Source organism: Rhincodon typus, chromosome 3, assembly GCF_021869965.1.
Source record: "Rhincodon typus isolate 14 chromosome 3, sRhiTyp1.1, whole genome shotgun sequence".
NCBI lineage: Eukaryota > Metazoa > Chordata > Chondrichthyes > Orectolobiformes > Rhincodontidae > Rhincodon > Rhincodon typus.
The window spans coordinates 20,686,897-20,710,265 of record NC_063334.1 but is presented as its reverse complement, the minus strand read 5'-3'; the positions used below and the strand labels follow the sequence as shown (position 1 = coordinate 20,710,265).

At 40.9% G+C, this 23,369-nt stretch overlaps 1 protein-coding gene across 6 annotated transcripts in view; it reads left to right on the top strand.

Moving 5' to 3' along the window:
• The window catches only part of adgrl3.1 (adhesion G protein-coupled receptor L3.1), a 607,182-nt gene that overhangs the window by 113,679 nt on the left and 470,134 nt on the right, over positions 1-23,369 (top strand). For all 6 annotated transcript variants that reach the window (XM_048595033.1, XM_048595030.1, XM_048595031.1 and 3 more), the window contains exon 2: positions 22,778-22,890. The gene's annotated coding sequence lies outside the window, so the exon portion shown is untranslated. The remainder of the gene's footprint in view (positions 1-22,777; positions 22,891-23,369) is intronic.

Here is a 23,369-nt window from a genome sequence, read left to right as displayed (position 1 = left end):
CCTAGACGACTGCCTAACAAGAAGATAATGAAAGCTGCAACAACACTGAATTCATTAGTTGGGGGAGAGGCAGGGGGATGTGTGTAGAGGAGAGCATTGATTTATTTATTGCCACATCCTGGCAGTTGAGGGCTCATAGTTTGGACTTGTCCTGCGAGTAGCTTTCAAATGAGATGCCAGGTACCCAGCAGTTTTCAACTGTAGCCAGGCAGGTTACTAAGCAGGAGTGTGACAATGCTGTACTGCTTGACAATTCTTGAGTTTTTCTTTAATCCCATCTCTTAGAGCACTCTAACCAACCATTATAATTGATACACTAATCCATGTACTGCAAGCCTTTGATCCTTATCATTTTGTTGGATGCTTCATGTTCATAACTGGTGCTCCATGCATTTATGACAAACTTTTAAGCTGTTTCATGTAGACCGTCCAAGTTAGCAGCCATGCAGAGGAACGTATTATGTACTATTATATTGTACACCCTGTAGATGTGTGATCTATCTAATATATACATTTAAAAAAAAAACACACGTTTGTATGTGTGGTGTGAACTGAATTGAGCAGAGTGGCTCCATGCTGAAAGCCAGCAACGAAGCAACTTTGCTTAAATCAAGTCTTGTAACATGAAAACGCTGGGATTTTGTGCGAACACAAAGCTGAGTTTTACGCTTGGGAGCCCACTGGCATTCACTGCATTCAAAATGCTACCCTAATTGGGGAAGTCAAACTCACAGGGTTACCTGTGATTTAGATTTCATACCCTCTTTTCACATGGGTCAGCAAAAAAGGTGGTAGCTTTCCTTTCTATGTATACCCACAGTTGCAATTTTTCCCTCTCCCACGTAACTGATAATTCCCATTCAAGGCACCAAAGTCTCATGTAGAACAATCATTGTTATTTACTTTTGTGATAATTTTGGTTATGTTGGGATTTGGAATAAGTAGCTACACGAGCTTGCTTATTATTCTTTCATGACAGTGGATTGAAGGAGAACAAAGCACTCTCTGCAGTTTTTTTGAAACCCAACTGTAGCCTTTTTGCGAGGTAATTTGTTCAACATGACTTTTGAATGATTAAACAAAGGTTGTTTATTTCCCTATAGAACAGTTTCTACACCATCTCTAAACCAACTGATATTTGTTTTTCATGCATGTCTCTCAAGTCTGCCTGTGTGTTTTTTTCATTTAGATCAGCCAATGTAAACAGGGAGCAAATACACGTGCACACTTTGCACCTTTTTTTGACAGGGCGTCATACAGCACTGCAGCTGATTGGTACAGCTCCAAGCAACTTGTTAAGCCTTCCTGTGATTGGAGCACTACACTTGTCTTGTGGCTAAATTTCATCTTGCCAATTATGAGTCTGCTTTTTGGTATAGTGAAGTTGGCTGCAAATGTTTGGTGTAAAGGCAGTAATGCAAATCTCTCCCAAAATGTTAGCGTGAAGGTTACCTTCATTTTTAACATTCAGTTGCGTATAGAAGTTTAAAAGTTAATTGCTTTCTTGGATACCTTCTCTACCTTAAACCAAATGAATGTTGCATGCGCAACTTTCAGTTGCCTGTGAACCATATGATTTTACTCCTCCATCAAATAATAATTTAGATGAATGTATTATGTGTAATTTGATCAATCACGTCTAACTGCTCTGCTGGGACTTGCTGACATTTAGCCAATTCACAAGCACCAGGCAGTTTTTGGAGTTTCCATTAGAGCTTCAAGAAATGTCAATTTAACTTTGTTTTAGCAATATACACTTCGTGGGATAAAGCCGGAATAGAGGATGGGACAAAAGGAAAAGGGTCTATGATGGAGTGGAGAGTAAGAGTGATTAAATAACTAAATGATTTATTGATGTTTCTTGTCCAAGTGTCTTGCACAATCATTGCCATTTAATTACTTGTGCCATCACGTTTCTTACAGATTTCTCACTTTATTCCCTTTTTTAACCTCCCAGAATGGCCTTTCCCCTAGCTCTTTGCTTCCTTCTATGCATTTAAATCTCTAAGCTATGGCTCTGATAGGTTATGGATATGAAGTGTTAATTTGGTTTCACTTCCTAAAGTTACTGTCTGACCTGTTGATTGTTTCACCCATTTTCTGTTTTGATTTTTTAACTCCTGTACTTTCAAAAAATCTAATTATCATTTCTCAAATTACTGTAATATTTTGTCTTCCTCTATTAAAAAAGACAGGATGTTATGTTAAGAATAACAATAGAATGAGGACTGAAATATTGTTGAAAACCCTGATCCAATTAAACCCTCCCTTTTATCCTTCTCTTGCCTCTCACTGCATTTGGCATGAGTGGCTGATATGATTATAAAAACCCTTCCTGATGATCTACATTCATTGTCTACAATCATTACTGTTAAAAGTTTTAATTATATATCTCTGCCCACATTTACCACTGTAAGTTACTCAACTAATATTTCCCAGTTATATTTGCCATGCCAACTGTCATGTAGCTCAAAACCAGGGCTACCCAAACTATTCTCTAACATGCCCCAGTTTTAACACTTAATTTGCACAAACTAGATGTGACCAGCTACAAAATAGCAAAAAAGCTGCATAGTAGCATAGTATGTAATTATGAAGTTTATGTATTTTCAATATTAACATAATTTGAAGAGAAAAACATATTTTGAAAGTACATTGTTCAAGTGTTGCTTTTTTATGTGCTCACTAATGTGTCATTGAACAGACTTCAAAGGCATTGGAACTTTAAGAAAGCTGGATGATATCATGACATGTGACACTTCTGTATAAAAGGTCCCCCCTTAGACTTTGAACAGTCAGTCAGTCAGGCTAACAGTATAGAAGTCAGTGAGCTAGTCAGTCAACAATGTATAAAATGTAATGATGTAAGTAGTCATAAGTGCAGCCTATATGTAAGTTTATGTCACGTTAGTGTACATAGTTGGTTGTTAATAAATGTCCAGACATCTGACATCATGAAGAACTCGAATGTTACCTGGGTTAATGTAGAAAACCACATCACATTGCTCGCCAGTCCATTACATCAACTGAGGTACAGCAGCTTGTCAACTTTGACTCGAAAGCAGCAAAAGTGTAAGTTTGTGGAGCCGGAGGAACACAACAGGCCAGACAGCATCAGGAGAGCAGGAAAGTTGAGATTTCGGGTCAGGACCCTTCTTCAGAAACTTTCTGAAGAAGGGTCCAGACCCAAAATGTCAACTTTCCTGCTCCCCTGATGCTGCCTGGCCTGCTGTCTTCATCCAGCTCCACACTGTGTTATCTCTGACTTCAGTGTCTCAGTTCTTACTATCTTAAAGTGTAAGTTTGATTGTGTTGAGGTGGCTGAGTTCATAGCCCAGGCCATTCAGCAGATTCAGGGCAATGAGGTCAGAGTTCAGCAGAGGCATTGTACCAGAACATCAGAACGGGGACGTGCTTTAAGACGCTGAAACAGCCATGAACTTGAACCAAAGACCTGAAGTGAGAAAAAGAGGAACGAGGAGGTCATGCTGCCTGTGCCTCAGCACTGGTCTGGGACATAGTCTTGGAGGAGGGGAATCTCGTGACGCTGTTTGCTGTTCCTGTGACACCAATTAGGGTTGCAATGCACAGTTTGTGAATCACTGTTCTAAGCTCTGGCCATTGCATCACTTTGGACAGTGTGAAGATTCTCTCTGGTACAGATCCTCCAGCTAAGGCAATCTAAACCTCTCTATTCTGAGCACGGCTTTAACATTGTTCAAATGTTAGGGAACATGTAAAAAACATTGTAGATCACAGAATCCTAGCAGTGTTACAGTGCAAAAGGATTTGGCCCATTGTGTCAGGTCTGGCTCTCTGAGCATTTTAACTTAGTGACAATCTCCTGCTTTTTCCCTGTAACCCTGCATATAAGACGTAGATGTAGAAAGAGAAGATGTAAAGGTCAAAAATATATTGAATTAAACAGACAAAATGCCATTAAGATACAAAGACAAAATGGTGCCTCATGCAGATCTGAATGAAAACTCTTGCTGTCATTGCTTCAGCTTGGGCTCACTGGTGCCATTGAGAATGTGAAGGCCAGGATTTTAAAAAAAGGGAAAGGATTCTTCTCAGTAGCAGTGTCTGAATAGCACTAGCAAGCAACTGGAAAATTAGTATACTCTGCCTGACTGCCTGTGGTAATTTGTCTGAGAGGTGAAATTATTAATGACTTCTTGCTTCAGTTCGCTAAGAAATGCAATTGTGGCAAAATATTCCAAGCATTATACTTTGTCTTCAACTTTCTGCTATAAGAATGAGAACATTGCAATAACGATTTGAGAGCTGTATTTTGAGAGCGTGGTGAAAATGGTGGATGAGTATAGATATTGTAAGTCTCCTCCCCCGAACACAACACTTACCACTTTGTTGGCCAAGAGTGCGTTAGGATTTGCACATGTGTGGTTCACTACTTAAATCATCATCAGCCTCCAGTCCTGTCCGATTTTGAACATACAGGAGTGTGAAGACTCACAAAGAGCAGGTTTGAACTTTGTTCACATCATTTGATAGCCATGCCTGAGAACCCAGGTTAAAACATTGAATTCCTTAGTGTAGGACGTCACAAGCATTCAACATGGTGCGGAAAACTTGATGAAGTTTTGTTTTAGCTAAAGTCGTTGGAAGAAACAGAGGAAGTTCAAATGTATAAAAGCAGCTGCAGTGAGCACCTCCAGAAACATATTTCTGTGGAATAGGAGTGTCCAAGACTTGTTTGTCTTTTCAGGAACATGTAAGTGGGTAGTTCCCAAGAAAAAGCTGACAGATGTGAACATACTATCCGATTGGATCTGTATGCTGTGAAAAAATAAAACAAAGAAAACTTCCATGTACTTGTGAATTTTGCGATGGATAATGGGAAAGCTTCATTTTAAACAAAATGACAACTAGAAACCTGATTACAAAATGCTTAATAGCTTGACAGAACACTAAAACTTTATATTAATTAATCCTATTTTATTTTCAGTAAAGTGCTCCTTAGTGTACCATTTTCCATCAGTAGTTCTTTTGGAATGCAGGTATTCTGTCTTATAAACAAATCCATGGGACTGTAGTCACATTTGACTAGACCAGTTCGGGATGGCAGGACCACTTGATGATCTGTCTGTTTCGTGCTGACCTATTTGATTATTTCTTCATTTGAATTCCAGTTTTGAAGTCACCTTGTTTGGATTGGCGTTCATGTTCTCTAGTCTACTTGACCTGAAGCATTAATACTATTTTATGTACCTATAGTTGTTTGCTGTTTTGTCTGAAGAACACTTTGCCTGTTTGATCCTGACTTTTCATAACAGAATAAAAAGCTTCGAGATAGTAGGAACTGCCGATGCCGGAGTCTGAGATAACAAAGTGTAGGGCTGGATGAACACAGCAGGCCAGGCAGCATCAGAGGAGCAGGAAAGCTGATGTTTCGGGTCTGGACCCTTCTTCAGAAATGGGGGAGGGGAAGGGCACTCTGAAATAAATAGAGAGAGGAGGAGACGATGATGGAAGGTGGATAAAGGAGCAGATAGGTGGAGAGAAGACGGACAGGTCAAGGAGGCGGGGATGGAGCCAGTAAAGGTGAGTGTAGGTAGGGAGTTGGAATGGGGTTTGGTCAGTTGGGAGGCAGGGGTGGGTGGGTGGGAGGGAAGACGGACAGGTCAAGGAGGCGGGGATGAGGCTAGTAGGTAGGAAGTTGAGGTGGGAGTTGGTCAGTGAGGTGGGAGGAGCGGATAGGTGGGCGAAAAGACAGACAGGTCAAGGAGGCGGGAACAAGCTGGACTGGTCTTGGGATGAGGTCGGGAGTGGGGAGATTTTGAAGCTTGTGAAGTCCATATTGAGACCATTGGGCTGCAGGGTTCCCAAGCGGAATATGAGGTGCTGTTCCTGCAGCCTTCAGGTGGCATCATTGTGGCACTGGAGGAGGCCTAGGATGGACATGTCGTCCAAGGAGTGGGAGGGGGAGTTGAAGTGGTTCGCAACTGGGAGGTGCAGTTGTTTGTCACGAACCAAGCATAGGTGTTCCACAAAGTGGTCTCCAAGCTTTCGCTTGGTATCCCCGATGTAGAGAGGCCACATTGGGAACAGCGGATACAATATACCACATTAGCAGATGTGCAGGTGAAGATCTGTTTAATGTGGAAAGTTTTCTTGGGGCCTGGGATGGGGGTGAGGGGGGAGGTGTAGGGGCAGGTGTAGCACTTCCTGCAGTTGCAGGGAAAGGAGTCGGGGTGGTGGGGCTAATGGGGAGTGTGGAGCGGACGAGGGAGTCACGGAGAGAGCAGTCCCTCTGGAAGATAGATAAGGGTGGGGAGGGAAAAATGTCCTTGGTAGTGCAGTCAGATTGCGGATGGCGGAAGTGCCGGAGGATGATGCGTTGGATCCGGAGGTTGGTGGGGTGGTACGTGAGGACGAGGGGTATTCTGTTTTTGTTGTTATTGCGGGGAGGGAGTGTGAGGGATGAGTTGTGGGAAACACGAGAGATGCAGTCGAGGGCGTTTTCGACCACTGTGGAGGGGAAGTTGCGGTGCTTGAAAAACGAGGACATCTGGGATGTCTGGGAGTGGAATGCCTCATCTCAGGAGCAGATGCAGTGGAGGCGAAAGAGTTGGGAGTAGGGGATGGCATTCTTGCAGGAAGGTGGGTGAGAGGAGGTGTATTCTAGGTAGCTATGGGAGTCGGTAGGCTTGAAATAGATATCAGTTTCTAGGTGGTTGCCAGAGATGGAAACAGAGAGGTATTGGAGATGGTCCAGGTGAACTTAAGGTTGAGGTGGAAGGTGGAAGGTAAAAAGCTTCTTTTGCATCCCGAGTAAGAACTTGTTTTACAATTCTACAACACTGACTCACAGTATGATAGCATGATTGCTATTTCAACCGTTTAAGCAGATTCTCCAGTGTCTACCTTCTGACCTCTACCTACCTTGTATGGACCATTCTTGTGGAAATTAAAAGTGAATATTTTATACTATTTAACGTGTGGAATCTTCCCCAACTAAGCTGATGATTGCAAAAACAGTTTGCTAGCCTATTTTTAAGAGGTATGTACAACAGAGTTGTTGAAATAATCTCTTCAGCAAGAAGCTTTACTCTTGAGAGTAGAAGCTTCCAAATATGTGCAACAGCTGGGGAGAGTCCACCTAAGATATACACATCTTATGAAAATGAAGTGTCAAGACCATATGATGAACATTAAAATTCTTCAAAGCCTCAATGTGGTGGCCATCAAAGGAGCATTTCTTGAGACAGATTGGGTGCGGCAAATATATCTATGTTTTAGATGAATGATTTTCTGAAACCATACTTTACAGGCAACCGACGAGCACTGGGCTGCTCGTGTTCAAAGAAAACGGTTCCAGATCCGATTAAATATAAAACTTGAATTGAAAACATGGAAAACATTTCTGTCTTTGATGGACCTGCAGATATGGAAGCAAACAAGCATGAAGGTGATTTGCCAAAGCATTGTTACTGGAAAGGAGGCGTACTGCAAATTGTTAATAATTTGGAGGGGCAACAGAATTAGTTCTTCCTTCCTCCAAGGAGACTGGCTTACTGCCCAAAGTTAAAATGGACTCGATATTCTTGGATGGCTGCAATATAGGTGAGAAAAGTTTGAGGATGGACAGTCTGTGAGATTTAAAAAAAAACATTTGCTCGCTAAAGAGATTCATCCCTTTCTTGTTTCTTAACCCACTGCCTCACCTCTCCCTGGACCATGTTTTGTCAGACGTACTCTGCTTGTCAAGAAGCTTGTGATATTGACTTACACCATGGAAGCTGGCCCTTCAGTCAATCTCGTCCACACTGACAACGTTTTCCAAACTGTATTAGTCCCATTCGCCTGCATGTGGCCCATATACCGCTAAACATTGCCTATTCATGTAGGTTTCCAAATGCCTTTTAAATATTGTAACTGTACCTGCACCTACCACTTCCTCTGGCGGTTCATCCTGCATATGAACCACCCTCTTTGTGAAAATGTTGCCTCTCAGGCCCCTATTAAATCTTTCTCCTCTCACTTTAGAACTATGCCCTCTCGTTTTGAACTCTCTTTGGTATTGTTATCTCCACAATGATGCAGTGTGGTGAAGAACCCAGCCACTGGGAGCAATCTCACTGAGTGAGATTATCCATTCAGTGACAACACTGTTTCCACTTAATGAGGAATTAATTGTGCCAGTTGTTCACTTGAATGCGTACCCTTTTGTATGGAAGGCACAGTTGCCTTTTGGAGGTGGCCTAAGTCTTCCAATCCAAGAAGTACTAACCTTGGCCAGGGATCCTTTGCCTGACTATGACCAATCTGATTGATGACCAATGCAAAGTGTGTTTACAATCCTGTTAAGCAAAGACAGATAGTGAATTGTCTTATTCATAGCATTCCCAAATGATTTGAAATAATGTCTTGAAGTTTTGTTGCTAAAATTCTTCAAATAGCAATTGGACCATAACTGTCAGGGTTGCATCTTAGACCTGTGGCACATGCCCTACCCCAATTTGTGGGGTCAGTAAAAGCTACTTTATTAAATGTGATAGTTGCATCATTCGTGGTACCAGTGCACTAACGTTCACTTGATGGACTACAGTCCATACTAAACTTATAACTACATTGTGGAGCACAAACAGTGACTTCTAATTTGATGAGACCCTGATCTTGCTTTGACCCTCGTCCATCATTACTGAACAATATCTGACTCTGCTGGTTGCTTTAGGTGATCTCAATAAGTGTGAAAATCTGAAACTTGGTAAAACCTCAAGAGAATTTCTGTCCCTTTTATGCCCACGTTGTCACTCAAACAATGATTACTTGGACAAGATAGTGAAACTACAGCTTTGAAGTATTGCACCTTCTACTGCTCTTGTGCGAGTTCCAAGTTCAAAAAGAGGAGAGGATCTTTTTTAAGAAGGGGTGAATTTTAATTGCCACCTACTGCATAAATTACAATTCAACATGATAAAATTATAGTCCATGTTTTATTCACATGCAGTACAATAAGTTTGCCTTTCAGAATTTAGCTTTCAACTGTGGAACTACGGGGTGTGCTTGCAACCTTCTCTTCAGAGGTCAAATACTATCAGCATGTTGTTAAAATCAGTGACATTCATTTTGCTTAAACATATTTACTGTGCTATTTTGCTGAAGTGAATGAGGTGCTAAACCTTACTGAATAATTGTCTGTGCATTCCCTTTGACGTTGAGTCTTAATGATCATGCTGTTAGAGTTGATGTGGTAATCCATGTTTTGTGAATTGTTGAAGGTAGGAGAGCTTAAAAAAAAGTTATAACCACAAATTTTTGGTTTTAATTTTATATTAAGTTGAAGCTTTTATGGAATTTATTCATCCCAACTGGAGTTTGGTGATCTCCACCATTGCCACAAAAGACATCTAAGTTCTGAATGGAGAAGGCATACAGTGTCAGAACATAGTCCATAGTGGGAACAATTGCATCAGTTGAAAGAGGAATAATGTACTGCAACAAGAATTTAGGGAGCTGGGTGACAGATTAAAAAGGAAGTCTTCAAAGGTTGTAATCTCTGGATTATTCCCAGTAACATGTGATAGTGATCATACAAATAGGCAGAGAGATGTATGTATGGCTGAAGAGTTGGTGCAGGAGGGAGAGTCTTAGAGTTATAGACTCGATAGCATGGAAACAGAACCTTTGGTCCAAGTCATCCACGCTGACCAGGTTTCCCAAGCTAAACTTGTCCCATTTGCTTTAGCTTCCTGGATTGCCTGGTTTGTTTCTGGGGAAGGTGGGATGTTACTAGTCTGATGGGTTGCACCTGAATTGGAATGAGACCAACGTCTTTGTGGGGATGTTTGCAAGTGCGGTTGGTGGGACTATGAGCTAATTTGGTGGAGAGATGGGATGGGGAGTAGAGACAGAATAGGGGAAGATGCACAGACATATACAGAGGAAGAAGGAAGCCAGCCTAGAAGGCGGTGCTAATGTAGTCAAGTTCAGGCACAAGGGAGCATGACAAGGCTCAGTGGCATTTATTTTTATACGAGGAGACTTGTCACTAAGGTAGATGAGTTGAGGGTGTTGATTAATGCACAAGGACATATCATTGCCATCATGGAGGCATGGTTGAGGGGCGGGACATGACTGGAAGCTCAATATTTTGGGGCATGGAATCTTTAGGTGAGAGGATGGGCAATGAGGGAGATTTAACAGAAGTGGTTATATTGCAGTTTTAATCAAGGAGTCAATTATGGCAGTACAGAAGAATGATACCTTAGAAGGTTCCTCAAACTGGATAGAACCTAAAAACAAAACAAAACCGGACTACAGTCTGAGAGGCACAGAATGACGGCTATGTTGGCAAATCTGGGAGAAGTGTAATTTGTGAAAGTATTAGATGGGGTAGAATTCTTAAAATGTGTACAGGGATTTTTTTTAAGCCAACACACAGAAAGTCCCACAAGACAGGATGCAGTGCTGGATCTAAATTTAGGACAAGTGGTAGGTGTACCAATGGGTGAGTATTTTGATGGAAGTGACCATAATTCAGTAGAATTAAGGTAATTATAGATAAGGATAAAGATGAACTGGAAATAAAGGTTCTGAAATGGGGGAAGGTTCATTTAAGAAGACAAGACAAGATCTGGCAAGTGGACTTGAAGTAGCCTCATTGCAGGAAAATCCAAATCATGACAATGGGAGACATTCAGAAAGGTAACATATTGCAGGGCCAGCATTTTGCTGTGGAAGTTAAGGGTAGAACCAACAAATGTAGAGAAGGTGTCCAGGGCTATAAAGGATTAGATTGAAAAAAAGGAAGCTTATGGCAGATACTAAAGCCTGAAAGCAGCTCAACAAGTGAATGAGTAGGGAAAAGGCAAAGTTTTGCTTAAAACAGAAATTAGTGAAGAGGGAACATTAAAAATCATTGGTTGGTGACATTAAGGAAAATCTAAAAGTGTAAGTATATTATGAGCAAGAGAAAAACTGGGAAGTGTGGAGCCCATTAGGGACCAAAGTGACAATGAGTGCTTTGTATTCATATTCACAATAGAGAAGGATGATGTAGATTTAGAAATCAGGGAGAGGTCTGTGGTGTACTTGAACAAGTTAACATTGAGGGAGAGGAGGTATTAGCAGTTTTAGCAGGTTTGAAAGTAGATAAATCACAGGACCCAGATGATGTGAATCTGAGGCTGCTAAGGGAGACAAAGGAGGAGATTGCAGGAGCTCTAACATTAGTTTGCAAATGCACTCTGGCCAAACTGGGGATTGCAGAAGACTGGAGGCCAGCTAATGTGGTACTGTCATTCAAGAAGGAATAAACTAGGAAACGACAGGCCAGTGAGTCGAACATTTTGAAACTTTTGGAAACAATTCTGACAGAGTTAATCTATGCTTGGAGAGACATGGGTTAATCAAGGATTGTTAGCGTGGCTTTGTAAGGGGGGAATCACTTCTTAAATTTAGTTGAATTTTCGGAGGAGGTGACTAGGTGTGTAGGTGAGGGTAGAGCAGTTGATGTAGTCTGCATGGACTTGTTTCAAGCTTTTGAAAAGGTTTTGCATGGCAGATTGGTCAAGAATCCAAGAGCCCACATGATCTAGAGAAAATTGGATTCCAAGTTGGCTTAGTGGCAGGAAGCAGAGGATGATAGTTGAAGGTTGTCTTTGTGACTGGAAACCTCTGTCCAGTGGCATACCATAGGGTTCAATGCTGGATCCCTTGCTGATTGTTGTGTATATTAATGATCTATACATGAATGTATGAAACATGATCAGTAAGTTTGCAGATGACATCAAAATTGGTGGTATGGTAATCAGTGAGGAGGAAAGCCTTAGACTACAGGAACAAATGGTTGGACTAGTCAGGAGGGCTGAAAGTGGCAAATGGAATTCAATCCTTAAAATTGTGAGGTGATGAATTTTTACTGGACTAACAAGACAAGGGAGTTCACCTTGACTAGTAGGATCCTAGGAAGTACAGAGGATCAGAGAAATCTTGAGGTGTGCATGTCCAGAGATCTTTAAAGGTGGAAGGACAGATAGATAAGGTGGTGAAGAAGGCATATGGGATGTTTGTCTTTCTTGGTCAAGGCATTAAATACAAGAGCAAGGATGTTAAGATGAAGCTGTATATAACACAGCTGGAGCACTGTGTGCAGTTCTGGTCACCACACTGTAGGAAGGATGTGACTGCACTTGAGAGAGTGCAGAAGAGATTCACCAAGGTATTGCCAGGCTGGAGTGATTTGGTTATGAAGAGAGATTAGAGAGGCTGGTTGTTTCTTTAGAGCAAAGAAGGCTGAGGGGAATCTCATCGAGGTACACAAAGTTCTGTGGGGCATAGACAGGATAGGAAGGGACAACCTCTCCCCTTAGTAGCAGGTCAGTAACCAGGGTGCACAGTTTTAAGATAAAAAGCAGGAGCTTTAGAGGGGATTTGAGGAAAACAATTCTCACCAAGAAAGTTGTGTGTATCTGGAACTCACTGCCTAAAATGATGGTAGAGTCTAGATCCCTCAAAACAGTTAAGAACTATTTAGATTGGCATTAACACACCTATATTGGCATATAGGTTTATGGGCCAAGTGCAGGAAAATAGGATGAGAATAGATGAATATTTGATGACCAGAGTGGGCGTGATGGGCCGAAGGGTGTCTTTCCATGTTGTATAAACTCTACAACTCTTAAGCCCAAATCCAACAGTGGAGCATTAACTGCTAATACCCCTTTCATGCATTACCGTAGTTTTGGTGAGTGTTGCCTGATTTAAGGACTCATTTCTTCGGTTGTATTTAACACCCACTGAATCTTACAAAGTCAGGACTTCAGTTGAGGTCTATTCAATATTTGATGGATGCAGACATGAAGCCTGTTGGAAAAAAGATACATTCAGAGGTGGCAGATTATTTTCATTCCAAGAGTTTTAAGATTTGTCGCATCACAGCAGCACCTTTGCCTCAATTGAGAGGACTGTGCTACTTCTATTCCACCCTCTACCCTCTGTGTATTTTATTTCATACTAATGTAACTCACATTGAAATTGTTGCCTGCGCAGGATTGCAGAGCACCACCATATTCCCTGCAAAACAATTGAGAGCGATGAGTGGGGGAGAGAGGGGTTACACAGAGCTGATAAAAGAACATGTTGACCATTTGTCAGTGTCACTCTTGCTGAGCATGTGGCTGCTAATGTTTCCTTTTTGTTGACAGCTCTGCGAGTGAGGAATTACAGGTTTGTGTCCATGGCCTACCCCCTCTGCTGCCTGTAGTTGAATATGAAATAGTACACATATGACAGATGGTATTTCAGTGCTCACTTGAGTAAGGGATGTGCCATTCCTGTTGAGTATCAAGCATTTGTGTCTCAAGATTACTGGTTGCTTTTCAAAGCCAAATGCCAGAGCAGTTTGTGTTGCCAACAGTAAACGTCATGGAATAACTCCACAGAGGCCAGTATCCCATCACCCAAGTCACTCTTTATTTACACGTAGAAAGTCCTTGACACTGATCCAGCTCCCTCAGGGCCAGCTCTCAGAGTGAACAGGATGTCTGACATTCCTGTTTATATCTGTCAGCCAGGGCTCCCTGATTAGACCAGATTAACAGCCCCAATCAGGGATCCCATATTCTATGAGATCCACCTGGCTGACCCCTTGCCTCCTAAATAGGACCAACTTGAAAAACCAACCCTTAATAAGTATTTTCATTGCGATCCCATCATGTGCCAGTGTGGTGAAATGTTTAAATAAAAGCAGCATGCTACAGATGCTGAACGTCTGAAATAAAATCAGAAAATGCTGGAACCACTGAGCAGATCTGCTGGCTGTGAAAACAGAAACAGAGTTAACATTTCGAGTCCAGTATGATACTTTGTTGAAGTGAAATGTTTACTACTCAAACAAATTATAATGTTTGCCAAACACTTCCATGAAGATGATGTTTCTTTTTATGCTGAGCTGATGCTCTGCTGCTGAGACCGTTTGTGTTCATTCTATTGTTGATCAGGCTGTCCCACACATGAGGAAGATTCCTTGTTTTGAGCACTCAGCTTGTTAAAGTGTGTGTGTTTCAATCTCTACATGAAGACAAATAAAGCTCAGTGCGCAAAATTGTCTTTTTTTGGCCGAACACTTCAAAATATATAATATGATAAATTTGATACCCTTCCCGTGACGCTACGTTGAGAAAATGGGTGATGTTTACTTGAGATGAACAGCCAGTTTCCATATGACCTAACTACTGACTGATCTATGACTAAATTTTGTGAATTTTTCTGCTGGACTTGTGGCCTGGATTTGCATGTGGTCATTAATATCTACCTACTGTAAAGACCGTTTGTTTTTGGTTTGCTACTTCACTGGAGGCATTGAAAGACACAGGATTCATCCATTTCGGAGATGGCTTTATTTGCAGACCTGATTAATGGAATAATAGTGACATGGATTGCATCGGTGGAAGTGCACTCAGTGCTGACCTTGGAGAAAGCTGCCAATTCTGTGGTATCCATGGTGTGATTTTCCCCATTTACAGTTGAAATCTGGTGCCAAGTCAGAGGAATGGTTTAGTGTCCATAGCAATGATGCCAGGAGGCTGGTAAGGAACCAGTCACCTTGAAGAACTCATACATCGCAAGTTAGGAAGTTAAAAGCACATGATATCCTTCACCTGCTTTTTAAATTAAATTTTGAGAACGCAAAATAAATGATTTTAAAATAAAGATAATCATTTTTTTCTTGCTTGAAAAATATGTAGTTATTTTAGTGCTTATTGATGAATTTGACATTCCACAAACATAAAATTTGCTTTTCAGTGTCAATAAGTTGCTTAGTAATACTTAAATTGGTTTAATTGGTATGATGCCAAGTGAATGAATGTGGTATAAATGTATCACTTAGGGGAAACTTTTTAGAGGGTTACTACAATGAGACTAATGGTACACAGATGGAAATTCTCATCAATTCAGTGGATTTCTGTTGATTGCAGTTCGGGTGTTACATCAACAGTACACCTTCTGGGAATGGATAAAACCACAGACAGAAATTTAGGAGATTAAGTTATTTGCATATATGGAGTATGGACTTGTGATGTTATAGTAGATGAAGTGTCGGAAGACTAGAGTGGTGCCTTTATTAAAGAGAGGTTGTAAGGCAAGGTCAAGGAACTATAGACTAGTGAGCCATATGTCAGTGGTGGACAAGTTGTTGGAGGGGATTCTGACGGACAGGATTTACATGCATTTGGAAAGGCAAGGACTGATTAGAGATAGACAACGTGGCTTTGTGTCTGGGAACTCACGTCTCACTAATTTGATGAGTTTTTTGAAGAAATGACAAAGAAGATTGATGAAAGCAAAACAATAGACATTGTCTATACGGACTTCAGCAAAGCATTCAACAAGGTTCTGCATGGAATTCTGGTTAGTACCGTAACATCACATGGGATCCAGGGGAGCTAGCTAATTGGATACAAAATTGGCTTGAAGGTAGGAGACAGAGGGTGGTAATAGAGGTTGCTTTTCGGACTGGAGGCCTGTGACTGGCAGTGTGCCACAAGGATCAGTGCTGTGTCCACTGTTTTTCGTCATTTATATAAATGATTTGGATGTGAATATAGAAAGTATAGTTAGTAAGTTTGCAGATGACACCAAAATAAGTGGTGTCATGGTCAGTGAAGATTATTATCTCAGAGTATAAGGGAACCTTGATCAGATGGGCCAAGGGGCTGATGAGTGGCAGATGAAGTTTAATTTAGATTAACGTGAGGTGTTGCATTTTGGTAAGGCCAATGAGGGCAAGACTTATATGGCAGAGTTCCAAGGAGTGATGCTGAACAAGAGACCCAGGGGTGCAGGTGCATAGTTCCTTGAAAGTGGAGTTGCGGTTAGGCAGGATGGTGAAGAAAACATTTGGCATGCTTGCCTTCATTGGTCAGAACACTGAGTATAGGAGTTGGAACATCATGTTACAGCTGTGCAGGACATTGGTGAGGCCACTTTTGGAATTCTGTGTACAATTCTGTTTGCCCTTCCATGGAAGGATGTTGTTAAACGTGAGACAGTGCAGAAAAGATTTACAAGGATGTTGCCAGGACTGAAGGGTTTGAGTTATAGGGTGAGGCTGAACAGGCTGGTGTTTTTGTTCCCTGGACCATCGAAGGCTGAGTGCTGACCTTATAGAGGTTTATAAAATCATGAGGGGTATGGATAGGATAAATAGCCAAGGTCTTTTTCCGAGGTTGGAGGAGTCCTAACCCAGAGGGCATAGGTTTAAGGGGAGAGGCAAAAGATTTAAAAAGGACCTAAGGGGTAACTTTTTCACGCAGAGGTTGGTGTGTCTATGGAATGAGCTGCTAGAGGAAGTGGTGGAGGGCTACAATTACAGCACTTAAAATGCATCTGAATGGGTATGTGAATAGGAAGGGTTTAAGAGGGTGTGGACCAAAAATGATCTATATGGAATTCAGTAAGGCGTTTGACAAGGTTCCTCATGGTAGACGGGTTAGCAAGGTTAGGTCACACGGAATAGAGAGAGAACTAGCTATTTGGATACAGAACTGGCTCGAAGGCAGAAGATAGAAGGTGGTGGTGGAGGGTTGCTTTTCCAACTGGATGCTTGTGACCAGTGACCAGTGGTGAACCACAAGGATTGGTGCTGGTCCACTGCTTTTCATCATTTATATAAATGATTTGGAGGTGAACATAGAAGGTATGGTTAGTAAGTTTGCAGATGACACCAAAATTGGAGGTGTAGTGGACAGCAAAGAAGTTTACCTCAGAGTACAATGGGATCTTGATCAGATGGGCCAGTGGGCTGAGGAGTGGCAGATGGAGTTCAATTTAGATAGATGTGAGGTGCTGCATTTTGGAAAGGCAAATCAGGGCAGGACTTATACACTTAATAGTAATGGGGTTGGGGGGAGGAGTGGAGGGGGGGGGGGGGGGAAGTGGACGATGACTTAGTGGTATTACCGCTGGAACTGTTAATCCAAAGACCTAGGTAATGTTCTGGGGACCTGAGTTTGAATTCCACCACAGCAGATGGTGGAATTTGAATTCAATGAGTATCCGGAATTAAGAGTCTAATGATGACCATGAATCCATTGCCGATCGTTGGAAAAACCCATCTGGTTCACTAATGTCCTTTAGGGAAGGAAACTGCCATCCTTACCTGGTCGGGCTTTCATGTTACTCCAGACCCACAACAATATGGTTGATTCTGAACTTCCCTCTGGGCAATTAGGGATGGGCAATGAATGTTGGCCTAGTCAGCGATACCCTCATCCCCTGAATGAATGAAAAAGAAGGTCTTGGGGAGGGTTGCTGAACAAAGAGACCTTAGAGTGCAGGTTCATAATTCCTTGAAAGTGGAGTCACAGGTAGACAGGATAGTGAAGAAGGCGTTTGGTATGCTTGCCTTTATTGGACAGTGCATTGAGTATAGGAGTTGGGAAGTCATGTTGTGGCTGTACAGGACATTGTTTAGGCCACAGTTGGAATACTGGATGCAATTCTAGCTTCCCTGCTACAGAAAGAATGTTGTGAAACTTGAAAGGGTTCAGAAAAGATTTACAAGGATGTTGCCAGGGTTGGAGGGTTTGAGCTATAGGCAGAGGTTGAATAGACTGGTGCCATTTACCCTGGAGCAACCAAGGTTGAGCATGAATTTATAGAGGTTTATAAAATCATGACAGGCATGGATAGGGTAAATAAACAAGTTATTTTCCCTGGGGTGGGAGAAGTGTTCAAACTAGAGGGCATAAGTTTAAGGTGAGACAGGAAAGATGTAAATGGACCTAAGACGTAGCTTTTTCATGCAGAGGGTGGTGCGTTTATGGTATGAGCTGCCAAAGGAAGTGGTGGAGGCAGTACAATTACAAAATCTAAAAGGCATCTGGACGGGTATATGAATAGGAAGGGTTTAGAGGGATGTGAGCCAAATGCTGGCAAATGGGACTAAATTTATTCCAGATATCTGGTTGGCATGGACGAATTAGACCGAAGGGTCTGTTTCTATGTTATATATCTCTAGTACTGTATGACTTTAAATGCTGGCAAATGGGACTAGGTCAGATTGGGATGTCTGATTGGTGCAATGAGTTAGACTGAAGGGTCTGTTTCTGTGCCGTATGAATCTATGACTCTGCGACTCTATTGACAGGGCTCAATTTTTTTACTCTTTAAGGGAGAAGATGGCCTGGTGGTATTATCACTGTACTGTTAATCCAGAGACCCAGATAATCTTCTGGGGACCCAGGTTCAAATCTCGCCATGGCAGATGGTGGAATTTGAATTCAACAGATGTCTGGAATTAAGAATCTAATGATAACCGTGAATCCATTGTCAACTGTTGGAAAAACCCATCTGGTTCTCTAATGTCCTTTAGAGAAGGAAACTGCCATCCTTACCTGGTCTACCCTACATATGACTCCAAACCCACAACAATGTAGTTGACTCTTAACTGCCCTCTGGGCAATTAGGGATGGACAATAAATGCTACCTAGTCAGCGACACCCACATCCCATGAAGAAATAAAGGGAAAAAAAATCACGGAAGTTGCATTCTTTTGGATGATTTTTTTTTCATTTGCACCATTTAATGCATGTTTGCTGTCATAGCAACGCACTGTAAGTTTTGGAATATACGCTGCCAATAGAAGACAGAGCTTAACTTTTAAGCCATGGTTGACCATAAATAAACCTGGTCTGTGATTAATTTGGGTAAATATTCTAAGCTGAAATATTCCAAGATTGTTGCAAAGCTTAGGTTGAGTTAAGTTGGTCAAGGTTGTAAAGGGTTTTAATCTAAATAAACTTTTGTGTTTTGTCCATCCTACAATGACGACTGTTGAAGCTGTAATTGAGTCAGTGTTTTAAAGTCAGTACTTGCTCCATCTGCAGCCAACAGCAGTTGACTTGATGTAAGAATTTTCTGTATATTGATGCAACTGGACCATTTTTGAGGAACACGCATGTGAATAAATATGGTGCATCAAAGAAACCCAATAAGGTTTCCTCATTAGTTCTTGTGTGTGGTTGGGAGGATGTTATCCGTTGTGGCAGCTTCTGATTGAATTCATAAAGCTACATCTGAGCAATGAGAACTTAAAATCTACCTACTATCTCATCTTACACCTATTAGCTGAAAAGTCAAAGCAAAAGCCTTCATTGATTAGTGACTTTTTCATAAGTTTTAAACAATCTTTCAGATTTTAATCAAGGACAATCTTCAAGAAAGATGTAATGCAAAAGTACATAGGTCAGTTAGTAATTGGAAAGATTGGTTGACTCTGCTGCAGTGATGATTCATTTCATCTGTACACTGATCTTAGACTACAATGGAAACAGTCAATATAACTATCTTTCATAAGGATAAGTAATAAGCACTCCAGTTTTCAACAGGCTCAACAGTAGTTGTGACAGCAGGGAAAAAAATCTCTCCAATTAATGTGTAGGTTATATCACAAAAGAAAAGGATGATAAAGGTTCAGAATAAAGTTTTTCTGATCTCCATTTCTCAAAGTTCAATGGAATACAATAGCTGAGAGCAAAGTAACAGTATGAAAGATGATTTGTCACTTCATGTGAAAGAGATCAGATGGACTGTGTAGACAATACAACTTTCTTTCTGATTCTTTGCCATTAAGCCATGAAGTGATGGAGGCTGGTACAATTACAATATGTAAAAGGCATATATGAATAGGAAAGATTTAGTGGGATATTTCTGATCTGATTTTGTATATCAATTAGTACTTTGCACTACTCTGTGACAGAGTAGTGGTGAGGAAATTGTACCTGACCTTCATTTCTTGTGCTTCATGTTGAGTGAAGAAGAGAATTGGTCATGATTCATTCCATATTACGGAAACTCAACAATATCAACTATTGAGCTTGTTGCAAGAGCAGTGACAGCTTAGCCAAAATGTCAGGCAGAGAGGACACCTACAGTCTTTGTTTGATCAGTCTGTTGGTATTAGAAGAATGATGAAGAAATTGGTGAAGATTCACATTTACATTAATGGATACGTAAGTGTTTTGAAGAAAACAGCTGAAGAAAACAGTTCAGGGAGTGGTGTTGGAGGAGGCCAAAATTCGGGTGAGGCAAAAGGTGTAATTGTTAAATCTAAGAATCACTGGTTTTCTGTATCCAACACGTAGACTGAACCAGAGTGCTGCAAAGTCAAAAATATAGCGTCGTGAAGAGAGTGGTGCCATGAATTGGCAGAGTTACCTAAGGCAGTGTAAATGTTTGACTGCATTTGACCCATGCAGTGCCTCAAGTTAACCTGCTTCATCTTATTAAAAGCATAAAGCGGGTGTCATTTTAAGAAATTCAGGGACGACTAAACATGAAAACAACATCAAAACAGATTGGAGGTATAAAGCAGGCTTTTTAACTCATTGCTTTCAGATAGAGTTCCAGCATTAATGCCTAGATATCTTGCCTCTGGTTTACAGTGTATGTTCTTTATCTATGCAGCGACTTCATTCATGTTAGCTGTTTGATATTTGTGAGCCATCAAGGTTAGCAACACTAAGCAGTGGCTCTGTTATGAAGCATTAAGCTATTGGATTGCATAGTTTTAATCAATCACATTTTTGATCTTAGGAAGCTAAATTATAGAAGGCTTGATTTTTCCTTTCTTGCAATTTTAAATTGAATGGGGTGAATGTGTTAGTTGGCGACTAACATTCCACACCAACTGGAAGATAATTGACCTATCACACGCCTATTAGCTGATTAGATGCTGACAGAGTGTGACTGCGTTCCTTGACCTATCACTGACCTGGGTCACCACCAACCAATTAGAGGCCAGTAGCTTCTGGGTCCTAAAGATCGTTGCTCAGTGTCCACTCCACTTGCTTGATTGGCAAGAAGTAAGTCTTTATAAGGCATAGCCTCAAGATTAGAGGGAGCAGATTTAGGACTGAATTGAGAAGGAACTTCTTCACCCAGAGGGTTGTTGATCTATGGAATCCCTTGCCCAGTGAAGTAGTTGACGCTATTTCAGGAAACGTTTTTAAAGATAAGGTAGATTTTTTTTGAAAAATAAAGGAATTAAGGGATACGGTGAGAACGCGGGTAAGTGGATCTGAGTCCACGAAAAGATCAGCCATGATCTTATTGAATGGCGGAACAGGCTCGAAGGGCCGGACGGCCTATTCCTGCTCCTAGTTCTTATGTTCTTATGTTTCTTATTCTTGTGATCGAATGGGTGTCAGTACAGAGGGGAGTCAGAGTTGACCCTATTGATCTTCATCCAAGCCTCTGCTTTCAAAGTGGAGAAGTTGAAGAACACACCCACTGACTGTCTGGCAGGGTTCCCAGTGGCCATTAGTCGATGGTGGGTTTAGCTGATTGCTAGGATACCTTACTTGAAGAAGTGGCGAGTATAGGGTGAGATTCCCTATAGGACCAACTCGAGAAGGCAGTTCACCTTGGAAATGTAACAGTGTGCTATAAATGCTGGCCTTGCTAGTAATTCCCACATTCCATCAATGAATTTTAAGAATGTTGATTAAGTAGTTTAAAAAGATTGTGAGCTGATGAAACCACATAAATGTCTTGAGTTGGTAAATTTTCACCTGTCTTGAATAATCATTATGTTGAGTAACAGTAGGAATCCTGATGATGCCCATTGTTTGCCCACATTCCTGCACCCCTTCCATCTTCCTTTCGCAGCTAGAAATGGATAAAATTTACCTACTAGACATGACTGTTTACTGTCTATGGATTGCTGACTTTGGAGATTTATCACAGCCGCTAAAGCATGTGAAGGTTTTAATCTATGTAGAACTCAAATGATATTTTATTTTGCGCAGTGAGAGTGAGATGGTAATGCAGCTAAACACTGTGCTTCTAATGTGCCTATTTGGGCTTGACATATTTACCTGAATAACATCAGACCTGTCCTCGCAGCAGGATCATTCCCCGACTACTGCACACGACCTGATAGATGATGCATTGTGAAGATTGCCTTAGCTTTTCACCAAAGAATTTCATTCCTTGAGCGTGCTAAGCAGAACCTTTGCAGCTGTCATTTTTCTCTCAACCTCGTTCTTTCACCGTTCACTGCTGAAGGCAGACACAAAAATCTATCATGATTTAATGGTTAATCATTCACAGAATAGAAAATCATTTTAGTTGTGCTACTTTTTTTTTCAAGAAGAGGTCATTTTTCAGCTGTTTAAATTAATCTGTTTTTGCTCTGAGCAATGGATGTGGAAAATGTGAGATGTTCGCATTACCAACTGCAAGCCTTACTAGAATGCTAAGACCCCATGTTGAGTTGGTTCTACTTAGATTAAACTAAGTGTTCCAAGCTTGAGTGTCATGTAAATTCATTTCGTTTTGAAATGGCATATGGGTGCTGACATTGTGAAAAGACACATAACTATATCACCAACCTTTCTACTTATCCAGGCAAATGTGCCCTGTTCAATTCTAATGGACTGCATTAGTTTTCCAGCTGTGTTTAATGCAATTAATTGTTAATTATTTTCTCTCTGTGTGCAATAACACTTTAAGATCTTTAAGCAGACAGTGCTTTCCAAATCCAAGATTGGAGCTGTGTCTTCTGAATCCCAAATGGATTTTTTGAAAAAAATCTAGCCGTTCAGTCCTCCCATAAAATGGTCTTGGAATTTTGCGACTAGTGAAAACTATTCCTGTTACAAATATTTGCAGTGTACAGTGGCAGCTTCTTGACTTTTAAACTTAAGACAAAGATCGAAATAGACTATGTTTTTCATGTTTAAACATGCCTAATTACACAACAGCAATGTAACATAATTAAACTCAATGCTTCCATGTTTTTCAGGTATTCTGCATTGATTCCAAGATCAATTTTGTTTCAGTTGCTGAGGAATTCATTTGAGGACTTGGGTGCTGATCAATCTGCTTCATCACTAATTTCAATCAATTTAGATTGAGGTCAGTATTATTTCTGCACTTAATATGTGAGGAATCCTTCACTGTATGAAACAAAACCATTCTGAAATCTCTTAAAAATGAGCAGATCAGTTTGTTTTCAACACTGACATAAGAAAATGCAAAGCGTGATTGGAGGATTTTAAAGATTTTAAATCAGAGCTTGATCATATTAAATGGTCCATGTAAATAACCAAGCAAAGCTTATTGTAGTTGCTCTTCCATTTTTATGTTTGTAAAGCAGTTGTGAGAAGCCATTTCTGAATGGTCAAATTAGTACTCTCAGTCTAAGGTGTTGAATTTGGTCTTTTCAAGAGTTTTTTTTTTCTTTGGTGTGTCAATGTTTGCATATTTTTGTCTCTACATGTTTTTTCTCTGTGAATGTAAATCCCTCAAGTAAGCATTCACTTGGAGGGGGTTAAAATTGAATCAGAGATAGTAGGAACTGCAGATGCTGGAGAATCCGAGACAACAAGGTGCAG